The sequence below is a fragment of the Solanum pennellii genome, chromosome 1 (genome assembly GCF_001406875.1).
Source record: "Solanum pennellii chromosome 1, SPENNV200".
In the NCBI taxonomy this organism is placed as follows: Eukaryota; Viridiplantae; Streptophyta; class Magnoliopsida; order Solanales; family Solanaceae; genus Solanum; species Solanum pennellii.
In genome coordinates, this window is record NC_028637.1 from 57994234 (window position 1) to 58002205 (window position 7972).

At 31.5% G+C, this 7972-nt stretch overlaps 1 pseudogene; it reads right to left on the reverse strand.

Annotated features, from left to right (window-relative positions):
• Positions 1-641: 641 nt before the first annotated feature.
• On the reverse strand, positions 642-1651 carry LOC114075235 (annotated as a pseudogene).
• Between the last annotated feature and the right edge of the window lie 6321 nt (positions 1652-7972).

The window sequence follows — 7972 nt, forward strand, 5'->3', positions numbered from 1 at the left end:
AAATCAAAGAGTTGGAAGATGAAGTTTTGAAGAGATAGATTAGAATCAATGAGCAACAAGTTCTGATTGATAATTTTACAGGAGAGAAGAGGTTCAAACGAAGAAATTTGAAATGGTGTACGGTTGATTGAAAGGTAATTTTATGTATTTTGATTTGTGTTGCAACTTTTTTCATGAACAACCTATTTCAAAGTATGGTTCATTGAAGTATTGAAGTAATTGAATTGCGATAACGTATGTCAGCAGTTAGTAGTGAAAAGATTTGAAACTCTATATTGATTGCCATATGTATTATGAGAATTTTTGTATATCAATATAATTAATATTTGGGATTGTAAAACATGTCTTTAGTAGACACACATAAGACCATTTTTAAGAGTGTCTATATTAGTGTCTATACTACGACAAAAAAGGATAAGCATAACACAATTTGTAAGAGAAACGGCCATTAATAGACGTAATCGATTATTAAACAGGCCACACACAATGTCAAATTACAATAAAAGATCAAAACAAAAAAAATAATTTGATGTTCAATACTAGTACATCATCATTCAAAATGGGAAATGTTTTCTTGCCTACTTAAAACAGTACTGCAATATCATTACTTCCAAGATTGGATTGGTTGAACTACTTCCTCTTTATTTTCTCTGTTCCCCTCTCATTTGTTGACTTTTTCTTATTGTGATTGCTGCTTTTCCATTCCATTTCAACTTGGGTACAGTACTTGTTTTGTAACCAATATCACCACTAACATCAGCAGATTTTGTCACCTTTTTTGAACCAGTAAAAAAGATCTTACAACTTGACATCCCAGCCGGTATTCAATGTATGAAATAATACTGACTGAATTTGTAGTTAAACATTAAAAAATAGTATAACTGAATCAATAGGAAATACTTACATTAAGAGCTTTGAATCCATCTTCAGCTTGACACACACACATTCTAATGACTGCTTGCCTTTTGTATGAGGTTGTGTTTCCCCTACCCATTCCTCTTCCTTTGTTACTATTGTCAGACGATGGACATGTAGAAGGTGAACTAGGTGCTGCAGGTGGTCTTCCTCTTGCACTCTTTGCATGTGTTTCAAATGCATTAGGTGCACTAAGTGTGGCAGGTGGTCTTCCTCTTGCACATTTTGTAGGTGCTGCAGATGCACTAGGTCATGGAGATGCACTAGGTGAAAAAGGTGGTCTTCCTCTTGACCTCTTTGCAGGTCCTGGATGCATTAGGTTCTGCATGTGGTCTTCCTCTTGACCTCTTTGTAGAATGCTCAGTTTCTGTTTGTGCTTTCTATATACATATAGTTAAAATAAATGTAATTATTACATATGAGAGTAATATCATATATCAAATTAAAATTAAAGATTTTACCTTTGGTCTTCCTAAACCTGAAGTTTTTCCCTTTCCCTTGTCTGTATTTGATGGTTCTTCCCTTTCCGATGACTCAACCTTTGTGGACATCCTCTCTTGTTGTGGCCTCTAACATTACAGTTACTACATGTCATGGCAAGTTTAGTTCTAGGTAACATTTTAGATTTTTTAATTTCACCAGCTTCCTTCTTTCTAAGTTTACCTGGCCTGCCAGGCATGCTTTTTAATTCAGGTGGTGCAACTGTGGGGTTAGTAGATTCAGGTCACATCTCCATGTTTGTGACAGGTTGAAGGACATTGGCATAAGTCTTCAAGTAAGTTTCCTTACTATAGCAGTTGTCAATGTACTGAAGGGTTCACCTTTCTTGAAGTAAATGGGAGCCAATGTACTGAAGGGTTCACCTTTCTTGAAGTAAATGGAAGCCACAACATGTGGACATGGTCTGCCTTTTACCTGCCATACCCTACAACTACAAATGCACCTACCAAGATCCACACTGTATTGAAATGGTCCTTCTCTCACTTCAAACCCATAAACTCCATTAAATTCAATATTACAGTTCATTGACCTATCAATATTCTCTTGTAGTACCTTTAGACACATTGGAGAGAAATCACACATCCAAGTATTTGTGAACTCTCTTAACTTGGCAATTCTGGTCATCATTTTTATTCTTATCTCTTCAAGCATAGTGATAATTTTCTTGTGTCTAGGTGCCAAGATCCATGAATTAAAGCACTCAGACAAACTGTTATCTACAAAATCACATTTTACTTGAGTATTAAAGTAAACCTTCACCAGAACTCTATGTTGTAGTACATAAGATCATCCATCATTTTTTCGAGACCAAGCAACTTCATCTTTGAAATATTTTTCCTCAATTGATATTTAAAGGAACTCTTTGCAATAGAACAAAATTATTGTCTACTTTGGAGAACTCTTCAGTCCTTAGCCCATTTATCTAAGATGTTTAGCACACATTCTATGTTCAGCAACAAGTAAAATATTTTGAATTGTTCCTATTAATCCCTGTAATAGATCTAGATATGTTATAATAACAAATACATGAAAATTGATAAAGACAGATACAAAATAAAAAAAATAGTACATATAAGTTCTGCATATCTGTAATAAGGATAAGATTTTCACCATCTCCTAATCCTAGATCATCCTTCAAAAGTTTGATAAACTATGTCCATGTCTCTTTTTTCTAATACTCAACTACTTCCCAAGCAAGTGGCAGCATCTGATTATTACCATCTCTAGCCACAACAACTAACAATTGTCCTCTACAAACCCCTTTAAAGAAACAACCATCTAAACCTATGAATTTTTCTGCAATTTTTGAATGCCTTCTCCAATGGATCAAAACATATGTAAAATCTCTGAAATACTGGCCTACCAAGAGCATCAAGTTAACCAAAGTTTAACAACACAAGTACTCCCTGGATTGGTCCTCAACAGTTCATCTTTATAGTCAAGAATTTTCCCAAATTCCACAACATGATCACCCATGATCTCTTTCAACACATTAGCTAACAGTAGTCTTGGCAACATGAATTTTAAATTTTTTACTTATCAACTCTTGCAACTTGAAAACTCTTATATTTGGCTGATCATTAATCCTCTTTCTAAAATGTGTAGCTATGAACTTTGCATTACACGAATAGTTTCTAGTTGTGCTGTTAAAATTATGCTTTGAATTGTAAGTCTTTAACATGAAATTATTTGTTGTTTTGTCAAGACATTCAAAAAAAATCCATGGACAACTTTCCTTGCACCTACATCTAACTCTTTTTGTCTCATTCACACACTTCTCTATTTGAACTCTCCTTTGGACATCATATTTTCTTACTGCTCTTGTAAATTCATTCACTACGGCAAAGACCATACCCAACTGTCATACAACTTTCTTGGCAGTAGGATCATGTATAATTTTTTGATTATTTGGCCTCCTTCTTCTTGGTAAATTTACACTTATTTGTAAATTTACTCTTTTGATTCAACACATTCATCACTAAATTCACCTTCATCTATTTCAAAACTTCCATCATCAGAACTTGCAAAATAAGGCTCATCACCTACTAAACTTCCTTCAACACTTACTTTACCTGTTTGAATTTCATCAAAACTTAAATCTGGTCCAGCTGGACCTACTATTACCTCTTCAGTATCAGTTGGTACTCTCACTTTTCTTTTTCTTCTTTGAAAAGATCTCCTTTCAGCCATCAACTCCCTAACCTCTTCATGTAAATATCTATCATAGTCCTCCTCATCATCTCCCATCAATCCACATTCAGACTCAGAACTATCTTCTGTTAAGTAATCAAAAACCTCTTCTTCTAAGAATCACATTTAACAGGGCCTTAAACTAGATCATCAACATCGTTAGTGATAGCCTCAGTAGTGGAAGGAGATCTAGGAGGAGCAGTTGTAGTGGTAGGATTTGTAGTGGAATGAGTGGCAGTAAAAGGATATTTAAGAACAACACCTGTAGTGGGAGGAGTTGGGGTAGAAGCAGATCCAGTAGCAGGAGTAGTGAAAGGAGTTGGGGTAGATTGAGATCTAGTATCAAAGGAAGTGAAGGGGTCTTCACCTACCCCACTTTGGCCATTTGCATTATTAAAAGCTGAACTAGATTCCTCCATATCCCCACGAGGAACATTTTCTAATAAAATAAGGGTGGGGTCCACAACTGCATCATCAATTAAGTGTTTTACATATACCTCCACAATATCTCCATCTTCCAAAGAACAACTTAACTCTAAAATATCCATATCATTATGAATGTCTTCCAAAATGCCACTGTTAGGAGGTTTGATACTAAATGTTCAAGTTGTTCTGTATTTCAGTTCTTTTATGTACCCTCTTAATTCAAAATAGGACATTATATCCACATCAACATCCAAAAATTTTGTGACTCGCCCACCACTGTAATCTGGTTGTCCATTACTCAAATCTAAGACTCCACCATGATACCACCTTAATGTAATCAAAGTAAATTCACTCATCTCCTACCTGAACAATGTAACACTAGTAAGGAAATGAGAAACTATGTTTTCTAAGAATTATTTAGTTACTTAAAAAATTCAGAGGCAGCAGAACTAGGCAAAAAAAAAAACAAAATCCCTAAACGAACATTATTAATCAAACACTAATAAACAAAACCCCTAATACTATGACACGCATATCAAAATGGCATTTGAATGTCCAGTTCAACAAAACCCTAATAAACATTAAAATAACACTACCATCAAAACTAAAATGAAATATTAATATAACATTTACTTGGTAAAAAATAACCCTAATAAAAGGCTCAAATAAACTACAAACTATAGTGCACCAGTCAAAATAACATTTGAATACGTAGTAAAAATAAAACTCTAATCGAACACTAACATCAAAATAGTATTCAACTAGTAAAAATCTATCCTTTTTCTCAAAAGAAATCGCAAGTAAGCTTTCGGATTAAACAATGGCTACTCAACGCGACTGGAAGAAGAAAGAAGAAAGAAGAAAGAAGATATAAGAAAGGTAAAGGTAAAGATGTCACACGTTTCATTTTTTCAAGTCTTTTAAAGTCGTCGGGTCCACGATTATACACATGTACAACGCGTATATACAAACAATTTTTATAAATCTTGTATAGGTTACCACGTCAGCGTCTGAGGGTGAAATAATATATAAAAAAAATGTTCAGCGGGGTAATAGGACCCCCGCAACGGTTATGTGTAGTTGGAAATATGGCCAAAGCTTGAGGGGGCATTTGACCCTTTTCTCTTTTACTTATTTACAATTACACTAGTCTCTAGTAAAATGGTCATAATGATTTAATTCGAACATTAAATGATATAAATTTGGTACAATTAGAAAGAAAAATCATTGACCTACCATTTTCATATGAAATGGATCACCTAATTTGTAACGTACTAAAAGATATGTTAGTATACATTGTTTTCCTTCTAGACACACACATTGATTGCATGTAGTTTTTCTTACAAAACTTTTTTGTGGGTATTTGTGATAGTTTAATAAATTATGTCTGTTAGTTTGAATGGATAATTCTAGGTATTAATAAGTTCAAATGACGTACGGACCGTGAAATAGAGTTTTTCTATACCCGAAATTAACATGTAAAGAGAAAATTATGAACAATAGAAATTTCACTTATTAACAATTACACTAATGTCTATTAAAATGGTCATAATAATTTACTTTAAACATTAAATGATACAAAATTGGTGGCATTTGAGAGAAAATTCTTTTACCTACAATTTTTGTAAGTCATCGCTGATCTAATTCATTACGTACTAAAAATATGGTAGTATACATTGTTTGCCTTCTTGTGAGGCACACTTTGATTGATATAGTTTTTTGTCCAGATCTTTTGAGGGTATTGGTAATGATTTCTAAAATAATGTGTGTTAGTTCGAATGGATAATTATAGGTAATAATGAATTCAAATAAAATATAGGCCGTGAAATAGAGTTTTTTTAAACCCAAAAATTAACAGCTAAAGCCAAAATTATGAATGTTCAAAATTTAACTTATTTACAAATACACTTGTATCTAGTAAAATGGTCATAATAATTTACTTTAAACATTAAACAATACAATGTCGGTGGCAATAGAAAGTAAATTCATTGACCTACAATTTTTATATATCATGGATATGGTAGTATACATTGTTTAGGTTCTAGCGAGGCACACTTGATTGCATGTAGTTTTTTGACATATATTTTTTGTGTGTGTTTATGATGATTTAATAAATTACGTGCGTTAGTTCAATAGATAATTATAGGTATTAATAACTTCAAATGAGATATGGATAGTGAAATAGATTTTTCTATACCCAAATATATAATATAAATGCAAAATTATGAACATTCAAAATTTCACTTATTTACAATTACACTAGTCTCTTGTAAAATGGTTATAATAATTTACATTAAACATCAAATGATACAAATTTGGTTGCATTTGATAGAAAACTCGGTGACCTACAATTTTCATACTTCATGACAAACCTAATTCATTAAGTACTAAAAGATATGGTAGTATACATTGTTTGCCTTGTAGAGGGGTATACATTGATTGCATATAGTTTCTTGATAAAAAATTTTTATGGGTCTTTGTGATGATTTCATAAATTATGTGTGTTATTTTGAATGGATAATGATAGGTATTAATAAGTTCAAATGAGGTATTAACCATGAAATAAAGTTTTTCTATACCTTAAATTAATATCTAAAGCCAAAATTATGAACGTTTGAAATTTCACTTATTTACAATTACACTAGTCTCTAGTAAAATAGTCATAATGATTAACTTTAAATATTTAATGATACAAATTGGTGGTATTTGAAAGCAAACTCATTGACCTACAATTTCCATGTGTCATGGCTCACCTAATTAATTATGTAGTAAAAGATATGGTACTATACATTGTTAGCCTTCTGTAGAGGCACACATTTATTGCACTTATTTTTTGACAAAAATTTTTTGTGGGTGTTTGTGATGATTTAATAAATTATTTTTGTTATTTCGAATGGATAATTATAAGTATTTATAAGTTAAAATGAGGTATGAACTATGAATAATGTTTTGCTATACTTGAAATTAACATCTAAAGTCAAAATTATGAACGTTCGAAATTTTGCTTATTTACAATTACACTAATATCTAGCAAAATTGTCGTAATGATCTACTTTAAACATTAAATGATACAATATTGGAGGCATTTGAAATAAAACTCATTGAGCTAAAATTTTCCTATGTCATAATCGCCTATTAAATTAAGTTCCATAATTATGAACGTTTGAAATTTCACTTATTTACAATCACAATAGTCTCTAATAAAATGGTCATAATGATTTGCTTTAAATATTAAACGATACAAAATTTGTGGCATTTGAAAAATACTCATTGACCTACTATTTTCATATGTTATCCTCACCTTATTAATTTTACGTACTTAAATATATGGTAGGAGATATTGTTTTCCTTCTAGAGAGACACATATTGATTGCATGTTATTTTTTGACAAAAATATATTTTGCGTGTTTATGATGATTAAAAAAATTATGCGTGTTTGTTCGAATTGATAATTATAGCTATTAATAAGTTCATATGAGGTACAGATGTGAAATAAAGTTTTTGTATAACCGAAAAATAACATCAAAAGCAATAAGTATGAACTTTGGAAATTTTAGTTATTTACAATTACACTACTCTCCAGTAAAAATGATCATAATTAATTATTTTTAATATTAAATGATACAAAATTGTTGGTACTTGAAAGAAAACTCATTGACCTACAATTTTATTATGTTATCGCTCACCTAGTTCATTACGTACTAAAAGATATGATAGTATACATTGTTTGACTTCTAGAAAGGCACACATTAATTGCATATAATTGTTTGACCAAAATATTTTTCTGGGAGATCGTGATGATTTAATAAATTATGTGTGTTAGTTGGAATGAATAATTATTGGTATTATTTAGGTCAAATGAGGTATGGACCATTAAATATAGTTTTTCTATACAAAAAATTAGCATCTTAAGCGAAAATTATATACGTTAGAAATTTAA